The sequence below is a fragment of the Nesoenas mayeri genome (genome assembly GCF_963082525.1).
Source record: "Nesoenas mayeri genome assembly, chromosome: 3".
Classification (NCBI taxonomy): Eukaryota; Metazoa; Chordata; class Aves; order Columbiformes; family Columbidae; genus Nesoenas; species Nesoenas mayeri.
The window spans coordinates 60,834,105-60,854,040 of record NC_137544.1 but is presented as its reverse complement, the minus strand read 5'-3'; positions in this window follow the sequence as shown (position 1 = coordinate 60,854,040).

Sequence of the window (19,936 nt, the reverse complement as noted above, 5' to 3'; positions counted from 1 at the left end):
AATCAATATTACACTTGCATAAACAGTAACACACTTATCTTTCTTCTGCTACGCACTGAATAAACACAGTATTGTAACACGGGGACCCCGTGATGCTTCATCGGGCTCGGCTGCCTGCCAAGAGCCAACGGTTTGAAAATTGGAGAACAAAAAACCAAAAACGCAAACAACCAGAAAAACCACAACCATCCAAACACCACCAAACAAACATACAAAACAGAAAAGATTAGTAGAACACTCTCCTAGCCATGGAAAAGAAAGAATTTCTTGGCAGTGCAGGAAAGTTTCTCATTTAGGGGCTGCACCCTTAGGCAGTTTGCACAGCACTTCCCGCAGCACTCTGTCTCCGTCTGTTCCAGCATATTACGATTTGGCAGGCACCCGAGCTGCATTATGTAGTATTAAAAGAGGCTGACACTTCCTTTGGCTGAGACATCTTTCCCGACTGAGCCTTCCCCGCTCAGCTAAAAGAAGAGGAAGCACCAGGCTGGTTCCCCTTGTTTGGCTGCTAATGACACAGCACTGTGGACCACCTAGCAGGTCCTTCCTGGTATGGCTGACCAGGCAATCAGATGATTGCTTTTTTGCTATGTTTATCTAAAGCTACTATGACATTTCTAGGTAAGGATTCCCCAGGAGAAAAATCAACTGTTTCAAATATTAATGACAGACTTTGGTTTTGTTTGACTTCTGTACCACTAGGAAATTTTTCTCTGGGAAAAGGTGATGAGAGAAAGGACATAACCTGGGCCTCAGACATTGGCTGAAAATAGTTTGGACCTCCTTTCATCATTAAAAGCAGCTGTAAGGAGCCCTTTGTCAGCACTAAGGACCCCATGGTGTCATGCCTATGAATCCTGGTTGAAGATCACGTTTGACTGGGACACCCCATGAGCACAACAGCGTCAAGAGAAGGAGAAAATCCTAATTGCACCCGTGATCCTCCTGAAGGTCTGGGCTCATCCTTGCTCTTCTGGAAGACATGGCTTCTCTTTCTACGCAAATGTTACCCATGGGAGGGTGGATGGGAGAGAGGTGATTTGGTGTCAGAGGGCAGGTTTGAGGATCCACTTGCTGCCATGGTACAGAGGGAAAATCACAACATCATTAGACCACCTTTGATCGAATCTCTGTTGTAGACATTTCATGCAAAAAAATAAAGGTTGTTTTGGGGGGTTTTTTACCTGAGCCAAGATGGTTCCTTCAAGTGACTTCTGGCTGAGTACAGTTACTTGTGGAAATAGTGACATAAAGGAATAGACACACAGAGAAAGGAAGACAGCTTAAAGAAAGATAGTAAGTAGACATAGACTGCCCACATTACAAGCAAGTTACTTCCCTTAGCTTGCCTTTCTGGTCACCAGTAGCAGGCATTGAAGTGAAGCAGCAGTGGAAATCACGCATGCAGAAGTCATCGTACAGGTTTTTTCTTCTCCTTTAGGCTATCCCCATGTATCCTCAAAATATGGACAGTCCTGCTCATTTTAATCGTCAATGCTGGAATGCCTCTGTCTGCACCAGCATATTCTGTCCCCATTGTCACCATGAAGTGTAACAACACCGGTGCTGACAATGGTTTATTAGCTGATTTATAGGGGTAAATCAGGGGTAAATTGAGCCCTTCTTTAGAAAGCCCTGAGTTCACAATGCCATGATATGCTGAGCATAAAAACTCATGTGGGGAAAAAAAAAGGGCCAGAACAATACTGACACTGTGTGGAGCCAGGTTATATATGCAATCATGCAATCTCAGGAGGTCTGTGAAGAAAACACAGCGTGCAGTATGGTGGAAGGGTAGAAAAGCACAGTATCACCTATTGTGTTGGCTCAAAAACATGTAAATACTTATGTGGAAAAAAATAGCATCAAAAGTAAAATGTTATTATTTGATGGGAGGCACAAGAGTTTGCAGAGAAGTTATACTAAGCCAAAACTCAAGTTTTCAACTTTGGCTTTACTCTCAAGAAAAGAGAAGAGCATGAAAGAGAAGAGTTGAAATAGAGAACAAAATGTGTGTTGGTTTTGTTTGGACCATATTTTGTAAAAATAAAACTCTTACCATTTCTAGAAACAATATTTGTTTTCAGCATTTATAAATATACTGTATATTTATTAACTGTTCAAAAAGACATGTATAAGTGAGTTTTACATATACATTTCTTGTCTATGCACACATCTAGAAAGAGCTAGACTTCATCCTGCAAAACTTTTGATGCAAAAGGCAGAAGACCATGAGTGGGAAACCGTATCCCATAGTCTGGCTAAAGTGCTATCACTGTGATACCAACAGCCACAAGGTTTGAAGTTAGGGTTAGGGCTAGGAATTAAAGTACCAGTCTCAGAGGAAGACTGGCAACACTGGTTTTCAACCTGCAATTTCATGTCAGGAGCTGAGATTATCCATGTCTAAGATTGTACTCTCCTGGGGAAAAAAAAAAAAAGAAATCAGAAAATTTCAGCCTGCTAGAGGTGATGGAAAAATAAAGTTGCATTTGTGTTGAAGGATTCTTGTGTCTCTGGCTTTGAAACTCTGATAACCTTCAAGGCTATGTCCAGGTTGTAGAGCAGATAGAGTCTGAGGCTGGGGGCCTGTTGGAAATTACTGTGTGTCTCTTGCCTTGTGCTACTCAGCCTTTTTCCCCTTGGAAACTGCACCACAAAAGGAGCCATTATAGTGTGCACCAGTTCTTCATCTTCCTGTGTAGCTGGAAGGTGATAGATGCAGAAGCTCAGATACAGGTTCTGAGAAACACTCTTTTGTCCTAAATAATCTGTGCTGCCTTTTTGCAGTTAATTTTATGTGCTTCTCTTGGGGAAGAGAATAACAGCCACATAGGGAGAAATCAGAAGACTCAGAAGATAAATTCCTCAGACCTGCTCAGGAGGCAGAGTAGGTCTGCTCTAGGGGTACAGGAAGCTCAGCTCCTCAGCAGCAGGACTCCAAGTGTCCATGTACACACCAAAGCAAGCTGGGTAGACATGCATTTCTCACAAGAGCAGTCTGTGCAGCACTGACAGTATATTTTTTAATAGAATAAACCTTTTACTTCAGCCAAATGCAAACCAGTCATTTGTACAAAGTCTGAAGAGGCAGCCTTTGTCCCATAGAGGAACAGATTATAAAACTCTAGCATTTGTAAATGCTTAGCTGATAGTTAAATGATAAAAAGTTTCATTTAACTCAGCCAATCCACATAAAACAAATAAACAAACCTCAACACTAAAATACTTCGAAGTACTGTGCTTCACAAAACCAGCCATAGTGAGAGACACATCGGTCTGGGACTACCCATTTAATGGTCCAGTGCATCTTCTCTTAAACTAACCAGCACATCTTCTCTCAAAGAGTGCAGGATTGTTTAGCCACCAGGGTGATCTGACTGCATAGCGTGTAAGAGAAGCCAGTGAGAAAAATGTGCAGACATATATTCATGGGTTTTATATATAGATAAATATTCTTTTTTCACAACGTTTTGGATCTTCTACAGAATTTCTAAAAGCAGTAACATTTTTATTACATGGAAGAGGTTTTTTGGTTGGTTGGTTGGTTTGGTTTTTTTGGTGAATAAGGTACTATAGTCTGTTCCCCTCCCAGCTGTTGCCTTGCTTATGCTTCATCTGAAAAGCTCTGTGCTTGTGAAAATCCCTGCTTCCAGGGAGATCAGAAAACATGAACCACTGGGCTCAAAACCCAAAAGAAAATGAAAATAACTCATAATTTAAACAAACCTTATGTTTGTTTGGGTTTAATTCATGATGTGTCAACACCTTGTGCGATGTGCAAGGGACCGTCTTCCATCCCCTTGTTATTCAGACAACATTAGTGATAAGGGGTCAGTCTGGCCTGAGACTTAGAATGAGCTCCTTGATACCCCTCCAGCCCTGATGCCAAGAGTCTCCCATGCTGGATGAGTGCTTGCCCAAATCTTCCTGCAGAGCCTCCTGTGAGGAAGCTGGCTAGAGATGCCCACACACCCCTCAGTCCCAGGGGTAAGCTGGAAACCCACAGCAGCTGCCAAACAGATGCCTGCAGGCACCTCTGGAGAAGCTCACTACAGAAATGGGAAATTCTATGGCCCTGTAGTTTTACAGATGAAACCCAGTTGCTTTCGGCCTGGTGAGAGCCTGATGGCTGATGCTACTGTACCTCTGCCCCTTCCTTGGGCTGTTATTCATCAAGGTGCGGGCACATTTGCTCTGCCTGTCTCTGATCCCTATCGCCTCCCTGGTTTGAAATGCTAACAGAAGGGACAAAAGAGATGGACTTTCAACCAGTCCTCACTAGCGATGTGAACATCATTAGTGACAGCACTCGTCAGGTTTTGCTGGCGATGAGCACCCGACCCAGCGTCGCAAAGGGAGCAAAATATTTGGCTGTTTGGGGAAGGTGCAAGGCACCGGGCGTGCCAGGGGAGCAGAGCTGTGCCCACTACCCTCACACCCTAATGCCTGACACTCAGCATGTCTGTAAGGGTTTAACAAACCCCTCTGGGCTGGGGAGGTCCCCGGCAGGTTAGTGCAGGTCTGGGTTGCCACAACACTGGAGGCATTCAGAGAGGAGGGCTGCAGTTGCTGCAGAGGCACATTTGGCCCAGGTTGCCAAAGAGGCTGTGTGTGTTACTGCAGAGGAGTCCACTGCCTGCCACTGTTGGGCTATTAGTATGGAAATGAGGCATGTGTGTGACAGGTGGCCTTACAACCAACACAATTAACTTTCTCCATTAGCTGACGCACTGACAAAACAGATGCAGCATCAATAAGCACCAAAAAACCCACAAACACTGAATAGGAATGACACGTTGCACACCCCTATTATTTATAAGGGGGAACAGCATAATTTCTTTGGGACATAGCGACGAGTAGGAGACGGTTGGGGTTTTTTCTCCCCTGACCATGATGTTTGTTTGCTTTCTTATTATTTTAATCTTGAACTTTACGGAGATATTGCTGTGGACCTTAAAGAGCTCTGGATGATGCACAGCAGACTCAGGAAGATTTCTCACAGCTGTGGCACAGGAAGCACACAGATCCTTTTGATAGGAAATAATTCAAGTTGCAGAAGTCATCTGACCAGATGCAAGAACGCTGGGCTCTGAACTAGAGAGAATTGCTTCCCAGCTCTTCAGTACGGCACATTTCAGTTGTCTCTGGCAAGACCATTAAGGACAGTTAAGGTGGAGCAGCTGGTCACATCACTAAAGCAGAGTGAAAGGGCTTGTGATTCAGCAGAAAACATGGAGCTGGGGAGGAATGCTTGGCATATTAGATTGCAGTAGAGGAGCATGTCATGTTGGCTTCAAAGAAAATCAGTTTAAATATTGGTTGCTGATGAAAAGTAAATGGAAAGAGAGGGTAGTTTGTTTTGGTTTTAAATTTCCTGGGGTTTTTTTGTGTTCAGTTAGTCAATTACTCTTGACAATGTGTGCAAACCATACTGAGGATTTGAATAAGAGCAACAACTAGAACTGTCTGAATTTCAGAACTGTAATGTAATAAAAAAAATTACATAACAGCCTCCTTATGTCAGCTGGTGCCTCGTGAAATATTTAGAGAAGCACTGAGTAGCATCCTTGGCATATCTGAACTGTCATCGGCCTTTGGCTCCACTGGTCTACACCAGAGTTTTCCCAGGCTAAAGCTACTAAAGATCCCATCCCACACTATCCCCGTATGAAAATGTCCTGGAACAGAGTGTCAGCTGCTGGCTCACCCTGGCGGCATGCTAATTCATGGCATATAGCTCCAATTAGGAGGATGTTTGAGGTGATAAAGCACCCAATCTGCAAACCAGCTCAGTACAACCATGATTAAAACCAACTGTCTGCCTTTCCCTGGCCTGTGAAGTGATGGGTGGGATTTGGCACCACAGGCCTGGGGGTTGCTGCGGCAGATGCGGTGATGGTGGTATGAGCACAGGAACAGGGCATGTTCCACGCACCTTCTTTAACTGTCCCTTCAGGTCCCAAATCGGGAAACAATGTACTGCAACCTTCCTGGGCCCTGCCTACTGTGTGTTTCAAATGTGAGTTTCCAGGTTTCAGCACAGTCGTGAATTAAATCAAAGCTAAGCCCAGTTTGGTGGTGAAAAACAAACAAACAAACAAACAAACCACCAGATAAACAAAACAAACAAAACAAAACAAATAAGAATAAACAAACCCCCCAACCTAAAATAACTCAACATCCATATTTGCCATGATATTCAGTGCTATCTTTTTTAACTTACAGAAATTTAACATTGTTTCCTCTGTCCAGTTTTCTATACCACACCTGTGTGCAGACACATTGTCATATTGACATGAGATGAGATGAGATGAGATTGAGATGAGATGAGATGAGATGAGATGAGATGAGATGAGATTCCCTAGAACCCATGGCATACATATATAGCAGATACAAATTTCAGGACCGTTTACACTCAGATGCCAACAAAAATGGAAGAATAACTGTCAAGTGCCTCATCTTATTAAAATAATGTAATATTGATATTGGTATTAATGTAACATTAATAACATTACACAGGATGCAAGTCGGGCACGATTTCATTGAAGGCTCTGGGTTGGATGTGCCATTTTTAGAATGAGGCAGGAAGCTGCTGTCCTGACGGTGGAGATGGGTGTTGTACTGTCTGCAAGTGTTGAGATGAGCTACATCAAGCTGTCCAACTTCTGCAATGATGAACTGCTTTCTGACCGTCCATGTGCCTTGCAGTGTTTTAAAGAGCATAGGAAATTCTTCCCTAAGCATCTGTACAACATTGTCACAGTTTCTGAATTCTGCAATTTAAAAAATGCTGTATTCCAGGCAATATTAAAACAAGTGAGGGTGTGTATTCACCATTATGGACAGAGATTGTGATTTAAAAAAAAAATCCTGCTGGTGGTGCCATCAGCAGTAGTTTGCCTGGTCCTAAGCCAGGAATTCTTGTTAAAAAAATATGGGATTTTCAGGGAGGTCATTTTTAGACATCTGAAATCTGGGTTATAAAGCTGTTTTCTGGCTACATTTTACAGATGCAGACCTGGAGATGGGAGACTTTCTTGTGACAGGACTGGTGACATCAAGGCCAGCACTAGGTTCATGGTGGAAAGCATGAAATCTTACCTAGAAAGTAGGAACTCTCTCTCCATAATAATTACATGAGCTGTTAATTTTATTATTTTATGTGGCGCCTTGGGATACATGCTGTGAAAGACCCTGCTATTAAAGCATAGTTTAATTGACTGGATTATGGGACATCCAAAGCACAAAAACGTCATGATCTAATTAGATGCCCTTCGTTATGTATCGCCTTCTCCCTTCACTATAAAGCTCGTTTCCAGCTCAGGTGTGCAGGTACCTGCAATGTTGAGCTTTATGCTAAGGACCATGCTCAGTAATCCTGGTCACATAAAGATGGTTTGTTTTTCCTGTCCCACACCTGCTCATCTATCTGACCACCTAATTACTTTCAACAACTAGGTGTTAATGAGGTGACTTGAATGGAGGCTTCTCCAGGGAGAGGGACATGGAATGGTATGAAGGTGGGTTGTTCTTAATGGGAAATTCTCATTTTACTACCTCTCCGCAACTAAGGAGTTGCAGCCCGCTGATTGACAGACAGACAGATAGACGGACAGCCTGTGGGCTTAGGTCAGGGAATCTCTTCTGCTTCAGATGTGCCATGAGTGAGTGGCTGAGATTTGAATGCAGTCACAGCTGAAATTTCCTGGTTCTTCCTGCTCTCACTTGCTGGTGAGCACTGTATGAAAGGTTCATGGGAAATAGTTTCACCTGCTGGGTTTTGCTAGTTTTATAGGTACGGTTTACTTGTGCACAGGCTAAGAGCAAGCCTTTTTAAAAGGAAAGGAGGATTTTCTGAAAGTACTCTAAAATAAAAAAGGGGAGTTTTAGCCTTAATTGTGATCATTTCCCCATGCAACAAATAAGCCACTTGTTCACATGCACATGTGGAAACATCCATCTCAGTAAATGTTCTTAGGAAACTAAATAAGTGACCAGGGCAAATTCAAAGAGCTACTCAGCATCCACTCAAACAGAAATAATTGTTCCCTTATTTGTCCAGCTGGAATAATAGCTTTTTCTAAAACTCTCTTTCCATTTGCTTGCCGTGCTTCATCCTAAAGATGTCCTTTTGTTTTGATTTTGAAAAAGTGAGAAAAATTTACTGAACAGTTATCAAGCCAAATCGACAGGAAATTTGTGGGCAAGGATGGGTTTATATGTGCATGTACCTGTCTTCTTTTGTAAATAGTTATGTATTTATAACTGTTATTTTGCCATTAAAAAATATGAAGTCAGATTTTTGGGACATCAAAATGAGAAAACAACGAAGTGTTTTGGCTGTTTACACAATTGCATAGTATAAGTAATAGGAGTTCTTAGGATGAACTTAAGCACAGTTACTAAACTTAACTCTGTTTTTTAATAGGAAATCAGCTGGTTATCCAAGAGAAAAGTATTTTCCCCACAGGTAGTTTAAAATGTCACAAATTTTAGTAAAAGCTTCTCCATTTATTATAGTTCCTACTTAACCTGTTGAACTGCTTACCTGGATAGTACTGAGTTGTTTTTACTGAGCTAGCATATAAACTGCAATAAAAGCACTCTTTCAGGTCATCTTTTCAGATGTGGCGTGCTAGCATGATGAAATGAGCCACAGGAACCTTGATAAACTCTCTGCAGCTTGTTTTGTTTGCTTTCGTCACAAATTGACTCTGAGGAGGGAGTTATTAGGAGGTAGCTGGCAGATTTCTGCCAGCCCCATCCTTCTTTGACATTTGCTTGGTGTTGTGTGTGTGTTTTATTCCCTTCAATAATAAGGAGCAGAAGAGGGAGAAAAATCCTAGACTGCAACAGTCAAAGGCTCTTCAGATGCCACTAGTAAATATAATATCTTGGTAACCTCTCAAAAATATCATCAGACATGTGCTGTCCCAATGGTGCAGTCGGTGGATTGACAAGGGGGTGGCAGATTGACACAAGCCTACAGGACATACCCACCCCTCTGGAGAAGCAGTGGGCAACCAGACAGGATGTCCCAAAACTTCTTAAATGGATTAGGCGTTGTGTAGGCAACTGGATTACATTCTTTGGTCACAAGAAGAGTCATGAGATTGTGAGAACTAGGGCTATAAATCCTTATTTTAAGTTATTAATACTAAATACAGACCCATCTTTGACAAAAGATGGTAAAACTATGGGGCTGAATCACAGTCATAGTGAAGAATACCTTTATGATAAAAGCTCTAGGCATTTTTTCCAATGCAAAGAGAAATTGATTGGAATGAATACCCAGTAAATATCATCATCCTAATACTTGCCATATTAAAGTATGTTCAAAGGACAATTATTCAATATGTATTTAGGCCGTGGAACTCCTTGCTACAGGATGGTGTGGGTGCCAGAATTTTGCTCAAGTTCAGAAAGCCCCTGGGCAAACTCATGGAAGAAGAAACCATCAAAGGCTACTGTACTATTATACCAGGAATCACTTTTGTTAAGAGTCTCCTACAGCAGTACAGAACTGCTCACTGCAAGAGTATTGCATTTCTGCCCTTTGACCCTTCTTCACACATCAGCTCTTGGTGACTCTTGGAGCTGTATGTTGACCTAGATAGATTTGGGGTCTCACCCAAATTGCCCATAATTATGTTTTTGGGCTGCCTCTCACAATGCTTGGATCATAATGTGCGTGCATTGTTTGAGGTTTGTTTCTGAATTTAGGATTCCTTTGAAGAAAGAAGAAAAAAAGAGGTCTGTGATTCTTTTACACAAATGCAGAAACCTTACGTTTCTCTAACACTTCCTGCATTACAGAAAGGATTATGAATGGAGTTGCTCTTGTAGTTCCATTTATTTCAATCTCAAAGAAAGAAAGAAAGAAACCAGAATACCTGTTCCTCTTCTATTATAAGCTCATGTAATCTTTTTAATATACACCTATGTGTATATACATGTATATGTGTGTGTGTATGTATACATACACATACTACTGAGTTATATATGCAATGTTTTAAACATATATATAGTAGTAGACTGTAAGACTAGAAAACGGTAAGATTACACGATTATAAAATGAGCCCTACTTGAAGTCCTTTGAAGTACAGCAGGATAAATCTTGGACAGGAGGGGACGGGCAAGATCCATGTGATGGTAGAAAGGGGTGGTGATGGCTGTGTTTCTTTCTTGACAGATCATTTGTAGAAAAATGCAATAGCTGAAAAATTGCAGAGCCTGAGCTGGCAAACTGCAAGCCTGATGCAAAGCCTGTTGGAGTCAGCTGAAGCTTGAGGGAGCACAGCTGTGTGAGGGGCACTTGCTGGTTTGGGACAAAAACTTTTCCGAGCCATTTCCTAGCATGAACATGAAGGAAGGCTTTTGTTCTGTTTGCAGCCTCCGCTTCCCCCTCTCTCGGTATTTATATCTTCCCTGAGACTGTGGGACTGTATGTTGGATTTACAGTACCTATGGCTGAGCTATAAAACACGTCTGTGCACTCAGAGTATCCGAGGCTTGCTTTCCTGCCATGCGAAATAAAAGGCCTGCTTAAATGCGGAAAGCCAGGGGCAGCAAATGGAACTAATGGGAAAGGTGCATCAGTGTGACCTAACTCCACTGGTTTAACAAGGCTAAAAATGCATGACTCAATTACACAAGAGTTAGCTAATGAGGAATGGGGAAGATGTTACAGTTTAAAACAAATGGCTACTAAATGAATTGGGTGCTGCCTTTCAAATCTATGCCATTCAACAAAAACCTGGCAAGACATTTTCTTCACAGGATATGAATCATTCGAAATAAAAAAAGCAAGACTAGGGCCACCTACATTCAGAGTTTGTACAGTATGACCTTAAGGCCCAACATCTACCAGAAGTTGAGTAGCAAAAGGCCAAGCTCCAAAGAATAAAAGGGCTTACATCAGTATTAAATAATTCTCTCTTAGAGATGCAAATTTCTAATTAGTTACTGTGGAAACTGTAGAGGCCTGGAAGTAAGCCCTGCACAATGAGAATGAGAGTTTACTTTTTTGATTTACTGCAGGGCTGCAGTAGTTGAGGGAGGGCTGAGAGGGGGAAATAAATTCATTGCTTTTAACATGACAACAGAATAAAGTGCAGCAGGAGAAGTGACTTTGTTTTGTGCACTGCTGCTGTGACAGATCCCCAAGGAGCTTTATGCGACATAGGCTCACTTAAAATGTCTTGCAAGGAATTGTAAAATGCTTTGTTTACAAACAAGTGACTTGTTGCATCTCTGACAAAGCCTTGGGAGGGTGTTTTTCAAAGCCAGCAGGAGCTGGAGGTGCCTCCTGTTGGTTAGGTGATCAAACTGAGATACCCAGATTTCAAAGCATAACATTTCTGAAAATCAAGGTGCCCTGTCCTGATCTGTGTTGAGCAGCAAAAAATGTCTTGTTGGAAATAATGTTAGGGTACTGAATACAGAATAAAAATAATTCATAAAGTAGGTCTTTGCCTTGTTTTCTTCTGCTTTATTTACTTCTATCTACTTAGTTCAGATCTGCAGAGCAATTTCACTTCTATGAACATGTTGGAATGTACAGTCTAGAATCAAGGGGGAGCCATTTTTTTTTGTATAAACCAGAAAAATTTTAGATGCTTCATCCCTCACAAATTCAGGCAGCACACACATCTTCAGTCACTGTCAGGGTACTGCATTTTGATATAGAGCAATTGCAAACTCAAAAAGAAAATTAACAAATAAACATCTTCATGTACTTGTTATTTCAACAGGAACCAACTCGAACAGTGTGAAAAGATTTACCCATATTCCTTGTCAGAAAAAAGTAACATTGCTAAATATTTAGTAGCTAAATCCAGGGCTAGCTTGAATGGGGAGCTGAGAATACAGCTGAATATAAATTTAGGGAACAAATTTTTAAAAATATCATGTTGTAATATCTATGTAATCTGTTTAACTCTTTCAGTAAATTCTTATCTCCTCCCTTCTGAGTTTTAAAAAATGACGTTTGCTCCCCTGCAGACCGTGGGCTGGGTGAGGATGCAGAACATCCCTGCAGAGTCTGGTCCAGCTCCTCAGACTCCTGCTCACTGTCTGGGGCATCCCAGCTCTGCCAGAGCTGAGTTCAGGCTGAGTTCAGAGCAGCAGGGAACATCTGAGCACCTGCATACAACTCAGGTGCTTACAGAGCAGGACTGTCATGTCAACACTGTTAACAATTTTGTTTGTAGAAAAAAGGAAAAGGAGGATCACAGACTGACATGACTTGCCATAAGAAGCCTCTTATTTTGGTGTCGGTAGCAGTTTTACAGAGACGCATTATTTGTTTTCATCTCCAGCCAAGGAAATCCACCTGTCTGAGTCAAGCACATACAGTGGGTGCTTTCTCCACCTGACCAAGGAGATGTCAGGATGAATGAGACTGAAAGTTCTGGTCTGCTTGGTAGGTGGACCACAGCCAAAACAAAGAACTAGTGCATTGCTGTTTGGTAGTAGATGCAGGAAGCTAGCAAAGGCAAGAATATTAGCTCAGCCAGGGTAAGGAAAGCATCCTTCCTCTTTGCAGATCACAGATTAACAGGTCTGAATTCATTTAATCTGGATCATGTTTGAGTTAGCTCTATTTGCATCTTGATACACACCAGAAACTTCTGCAGTGAGGAACCAGTAATGCTAAAATAATAGGAAACAGCCATTTTTATTTTTACAGACTTTTCTGAAAATGCAGTTAAAAGCACAGAGAAGACAAAACAGAAGGCTAACAATTGCAACACTCTGATTTTACCATGGGAAACCAAGAAAAGCTAGAAATACTTTAAACTGATATACATTTTATAAGCATGATCTAAGTCAGCATCAGTGCATAATTTTGGGGTACATAACCTGAGCTGTTGCTGCTTAACACTCTGTCCTTATGAAGCCCATGTCAGAGGCTGGAGTTTGTTATGCTCAGTCCACTATAGCATCCTTAGTTTGTAGGTAGTGGAAGTGTGGAAGTTGCCCAGATGTGCCTTTATTCTGTTGAATAGAAACTTGGCTGGGCACCATCTTCTTGTGTCTCATCATCTCACGCCATGTTTGATCCTAAATCAGTTTTTATCAGTGGCCTCAGCTGTCCAAGCCCTTCGCTGAACTGTATAATTACCCAAACACACTGGGGCACAGAGAATGCTCTTTTGCACATTTGAGTTACCTGCAATTTAAAAGAAATTCTCTGAATAGCTCTTTCAAATGCTTCCTGCAGGTCACTCATCCCAGCAGCTCAGTTATCACTCTGCCATCCTGGCCAGCCTGCTGTAATGGTCTGTTTTCAACCAAATTCTCACTGCTCCTCAGAGCTGCACCCAGAATTGTCTGTCAGTCCCTTTGGATTGCTGCCAGGGAAGGAGCATTTTTATAGCACTTGTTTTCTTTGCTACTTCTGTTCTAAGTTGTTTCCTTACTGCTTCCTTATGCAGGAGTTCACATTTTCCCTCTTGTAAAGCACTGATCCAGTTGTACAGCCTCTTCCAGGGTTAACTAAAAACCTAAGGACCACCATTTGGGTCCCTCCAAAAAATCAAAATGTGGCTTTGAGAAATTTTTTAGTTAATAGAAAGGGTAACACAAACCTGCAAAGGAGCAATTTTCTGGCCACTTTAGGGCCCTCTGGAGCTTTGAAGAGCTGGCTTCAGCTGAAGTGTGCTGACAATTCCTGCAGCAATATTCCCAGGGAACGATCTCATCAAAGCTCACAGATGATGAGCCATAAAGCTCTTATCTTCGTATGGACCTTCCTTATTGCTTTCTCCAGGCTTCTGTCCTTTACATAAGAAGCACATGGCTCAGATTATATTACCCACATTAATCAAGAATCATAAGAATAGTTCTTTTCCCTTCATCCCTTAAGTAAAAATAAAATAGTGTTCATAGCTAAACAGTACAGTTAGTACACAAATAGCCTCCAGGGCTCCTGAGAAATCTTGTTATTTTTATATTTGATATAAGGATTGATACACTTTTTGAAATACATTTGCATTCCAAATGACACAGAAACTATAAAACTCTCAATATTAGTTCTATCCCAGAAATTATTTGTAAATAATTGGTCTAAAATAGTCCATCAAAATATTCTATTCTGCTGATTCAGCTGCATTGACATTTGTTCAGAGTTTGTTCAGAGTTCAGGATCCAAATTCAGAAAATTGATGATGGTAAAAAAGTCTCTGACTAGTTGATCACCTGTTTCTTCCAAATCCAGAGCTCCCAAAGTGCTCAGCAGCTCATTTGAATGACTGGCTGAGAGCCAGAAAGCCTTGCTATCTTTAGCTCTCGTCTTCTTCTGACTTCTTTCACAGTCCAGAATGCTGAGATTCATGGTACCAGGGTGTCCGTCAGATGGATTACCTAGGAGCTGGGATTTTATTCCCTTTTGTTTCCTATTGGAACAAAACCTAGATGTGAAACTCCCCATGAAATGAGGTTACTTTTCTCTGACAAGTTCTGCTCCAAAAAACCTGACAATATGGTTTTCCAAGGCTTATATGAACTTTGGGAAATAAATCTTCCAATTCTTCCTAGACTGATGTGAGAAATAGTTTATTGAATCTTTTCTACTGAGAAATTAAAGGAAAGGAAAAGAAAGAAGCAAGGAAGGGATATGCCTAAAACTCCAGGGTCATGGCCTGGCAAATTAAAATTAAGTCTGCTTTCTAAAAATGGGTTGGAGAGGTTTAATTTGAAAAACAGTCTTAAAGTGTTGCTGTCCCTGCATACTTGGGGAGTTAGGGGTGGTGAGGCTGCAAGAAGAGAAGACCATTCTTCTCACAATGCTAATGGCTTTACTACAACTGTAGAGAGTGATTAAGAATAAAACAACATTTCAATCCGTTTTCCTAAGGAGCCTTCACTTAAAGAACAGAAAAAATTAAACCAAGACAGTAAAACTCTGAGGAAACAAAGGAGGGAAACTGCCAGCCTGTGAAGTCCTGATGCTCATTATATCTGGTGCATGTTTAGCTTGTAAGGAGGGCTTGGGGAGGAAAGTAATTTAAGCAAACCAACCTGGGCCATCTTTTCATTCTTTGTCATGCACTGCTGTTGTTACCTTTAGAAATCCAGCAGCAGGGCTGGTTGTGTCCTGTTTTAGTGCCCTTCGTAAAGCATTCCCTTTTCACCAGCTCCGATGGCCCCATTGGAGTGGCCATGACAATGGATGTTCATTTTACCGCTATAAAAGGGTTTAATGATTAAAAGGCCGCACCATTGCACTCAGCCACAAAACTCATTCTTCCACTTCTGTGGAGCCCTTTGATTCAAAATGTTCTTTTGACAGGATCAAGAGTGGTTTTCATTCTGTTGGGCAGCAGAAACATCTGCATTTTTTATCCTCTGCCTCCTCCTCAGTGCACATAGTTAATGTGTAATTAATGAAACATCCCTTCTCGGAGTGGCACACAATCAGTGTAGGTCTCCCACCAACCTCGCTCCAGCTCCAGTAAAGCAGGTTTGCTTTTATATCCTTGTACTCTCATTCAGCAGTAGTAATAAACCCAGTTCCAGGCTTATCTAGCCAGCTTACATCTTAATCTTTCTTCCAGCCCCCGCCCCCTTTTTCTCTCTGTCTCCTCAGGGAAAAGGGATGAAAAAAAAAAAAAGGACTTCTCTTTCTTTCGGGTTATCCGAGCACGTTTGGAGGGGGGAACAAAACACACCGCAACATTCAAAGCAAAACAGAGAGAACAAGGGGTCTAGGGAAAAGTCCCCTCCTCCCTCTTTTCCCTGGAAGAAAAAAATAAAGACCTTGTAAGTAGTCAAGCAAGCTGAAAAGGCAGTTGCACAGGAAGGATTTCTAAGCCCTATAGGGTAGGGCCTTCAGAGCAGCGAAGTGCTCGTTCTCATTAGTGCAATGCATCTGAAATCCAACACATAACATGCCAGAAAAGTATGACACCCTCCTACACAGGAGTAGCCTTTTCATGTGCTCTTCCATTTGCAGAGTTTGGGAGGCCAGGAGTGTGCTTGAGAGCTCTCACATTAATGTCCAAGTGCTGCCAAAGCTAAGGCTACATTCTGCACAGTGACGGCTGAATGTTTTTGCAATCATGTTTTATTACATAAGTTTTGCTAAGTGTACCAGGAGTAACTATGCAGAATAGTTGAGAAACATACTTCTGCATTTGTTCACAACACTGGAGTGGCTCTAAGTCCATCAAAATGGACTCTGATGGATTACAATCCACCAGTAGCTCTCAGGTAAGTTTTCAGAGCCACATTTATGCAGTAGCTCTAGAGAGTATTGCACTATGAGCAAGTAGCCATAAAGAGCCTCATGTATGGAAAAACATGAGAAGACGAGCAACAGAAGAAGAAGAGAAATATGTGGGCCCATACTCTTCCTACCTGCAATAATGTAAAGCAGAATCTCTGTGAAGTCCAGGAGATGTAGGCCATGTGGGAAAGTGAAGCAAACACTTTTAAGCTTGCCTAACTGGAGCTGTTATCCTTGGTGTCCTCTTGTGGCTCTAACAAAGGAAGGGGAGAACACTCTGCTTTCAAGGATTTAGTTTTGAGCCAAAGATTCAGCTGCAGATGTAGCACAGAGAGAGAAATATAAAATAAAATTATTTGCTTGCTAAGAAATTCACCTCTGAATTAAGTCTGGTTCATTCCAATTTAAAAATTTGGATCAAATTCATAAAGCAGATCTGCCTGGAAAGAAAAGTTCAGAGGTAAATCACAATGCTCTCTCTCTCCTTTGTCCTCCTGCAAAGGGAGACTGCTTCTTGTCCAAGGATCCTGCCTGCCCAGAGGAAGTGGAAGCCACACACGTAAGTCATTCTTTTGATTGAGAGGAATCATCCCTTTGATTCCCAGTTTACAGGACTATGTCCTAGTCATCCACTACTGCTCTTTATAGGAAGTTTAGTCTCCACTATGCATTTATCTGTGAGTATCAAGGAAACCTAAATATGTAACGTTCATAGCTAAAAAAAAACGTGCACACTGAAGAAGTTTAGGTCCCCTTCTGATTTAGTCCCATTGGAAGCTTCTTTCTTCCTGTATGTGAGGAAGAAAGGAAGTTCCTCCCCAGATGCCTGCATGTGATCGTTTTTATTTTCCTGGTTTCAAAGGGTTGAAACTAAGTGTGTAAAGCATCATCTAATTTCCAACAGTACACTTAATCTGAAAAATTGGTGACATTCCAAAATAATCAAACTAATATAGGAAACTGTTGCAAGTATATAACATTGCAAATATTGTTTCTCTTCTTTGGAATCACAGCTAGAAGGAAGATTTGCCTATGAAAATTCAAGGAACGGGTAAAAAGGAGTTGGTATAAAAACACCCAGGCAGCATGACACGCAACAGACCCAATGCAGTTCTTACTTGTGCCAGTCCAGTTCTAAGTAACCCCCAGGAAATCTGTAGAATTATTCCATATTTACATCCACGTGACATGTCTGCATCAAACATCTGTTTTCAGGCAGATACTTACTTTAACATAACCTCTGTTGCAGTCTACAAATAGCAAGAACCAATATTTGGAGCAGGGCAAGGGGAAACAGCATCTTGAAAAACGACACTTTGGGCCAAATTCCACATGCACAGCTCCCACTGAGATCCAAATATGGGCAACATTTGTTTCCAGATTGAGCACAGAATGTGTCTCTATTGTTATTGAAATGGAAAAGAGCATGAGCTTTTGAACATTATTCTACTGGTCAGACTTGCCAGCTCAACCTATGTCCAGTGATCAGAAACAGTTTCGTTAAATCAGTTGTTTTCAGTTTCCACAATGGTGTGTGCTGCAACGTAAGGCATTGGAGATAGCGAACCGATAAAAACAGGCAAATTCACTGTGGGTAAACTTTGCTCAAGAATGTTGGCTGCAGCTGTGCTTGAATAAACAGCTTCCTGCTTCTTAAGAAAGAAGCACGTCCGTCTGATCCCGTGCCACAGGAAGACTGGTGTGCTGGGAGGGCCTGGGACAATTGCTACAGTCACTGAGCTGCACCACGATACATTTGAATTCTGGCCAGAGACTGGGAAGTCCACGTTAGCTTGCCAGACCATTCAGAGAAAAGGGGCTTCAAAGAGAACTTTTTACCCTTGATTCCAAAGTGTAAGTGCGTACGGAAAGAGTATAATGTTTGCTGTTGGGATTAGCCCCCTACCGCGCCAGCCACATATGAGCGCACTGAAAATTGGCGGCATGCAAGGGAAAACCTCTCAGCTCGCTGCAGCTGAGCTAAAGCCAGGGTAGATTTCCAAGCACCAGAGCAGAAGGTGTGTGAACCTCATTATCGTCTCCCAGTACAGAAAAGGAACAAAGCAGAGATCATATTGAAAAGAGTGGAAACCAAAGGCTACGTAGGGTGGGAAAACATTCCCCATTTTAAGTGGTATAAGAAACCCTTTGGTAATATTGAGGGACCCTGCTTAAAAGTACTCGTTACACAACTATATACAAAGCTAACAAAACAAAGAGTTAGAATTTTGCTATATAGAGAAAGATAATTCTGGTTAAAATTATATTAGAGGATTTTTCAGTTCCATGACGAAGTAATAGGATAAAGATTCCAGTCTATTAGACTGCCAGCTCCCTCCTCAGCTTAGGAAGGACTGATGTCATGCTGTACCCATTTTTGCTTATGCAGACTATTCATGTGTAACACAAAATCAAAGAGTTGCTCTGTCCAGTATGATCTCAAGGTTTTTCCCTGACTCAGGAGCCTCTCTAGAAGCCGTTTTTATTTCCAACTCTAAAAACTGTTTTGGAAAGCTATATCCACATAAGGAATGAGATGCTCACCCTTGGCATTGCTACACCAGTGATTTCCATCTCCATGATATTCATAGTGCCAAGTGAGAGGTCTAAATTCTTCAGACCCTCAGGACTGGGGAAGAGTTTTCCACCACAGAACAAGAGAAACAACAGACAGCATGCTAAAAAAAAAATGGCTAAGGTAGCTTGTGGCAATGCTGAAAGAGGTTGAACTAGGCACCTTGTACCATCCTCCATGGTCAGAGGGGACTGCAGTGACATGAATTTCAGATGCCAAATCTCCCACATGAAGCCATGAAATGGAAACCAGTTCACCTGAGGAGGGGAGGATAACCAAGAGAAACACTGCCAGACCCATCAGCAGCAAGTGCATGGAGCTGAGCACTGGGCAGGGGACGGAGCTGCAGCGAGGGAGAGAGACTGGAGAGCTGTCCTGCCTCCTTGGCCAGCACTGGCAGGGGTAGGATGCAGCACGTTGCAGTCAGACACGAGCCCATATACCCTCTGTAAGAGAGGAAATTGCTCTGAGGACTGATTTAAGCCTCTGTGAGCTATGGGTATGGTCAGGGAAAATTTAGTGACATAAATTGTACATTTTACTTTTCATTCTGAGATCCTCGTTGACATAAATATCAGCTTCCAAATGAAAATTAGCCAATCAGAAGCTGCTGTGCTGTGTCAGTTGAACAGCGATGAAAGCATCTTAACATTGCCATCCCACCTCAGAGTATCTGAAAAATTGTTTTCTAAATACTCTGTTTAATTATGGATCTACTTCAAGCTTAGGTTGCAGACTAAGTAGCAGATAGCTCCCCAAATCTCATCTGGGGGGCCTAGGCAATGCCACTTTAAAGAAAAGTTAGAAAAATACATTCATGTGTTGAGAGTTGCTAAGGAACAGGACTTCGTCTTCAGTTTGGAGTAGGGAAGTATGTTCTGAATCATTACACTGAGACTGTGATATTATACATACCGTGACACTGCTATTTAAACCACCTCTAATTATCTTCTCTCTAAATTTCCTTTATACCTCTACTTCAACCCCAGTCTGTCCCCTCCTATGTTAGCAAAAACGTTTTTGTAGCACTGTGGTAAACGAGGACACTAGCTAATCTGGTTGAAAAATAATCCAGAAAAAAATATAACAACCTTTTATTTCTCATCCAGATCAGTTCCTTGATGTGG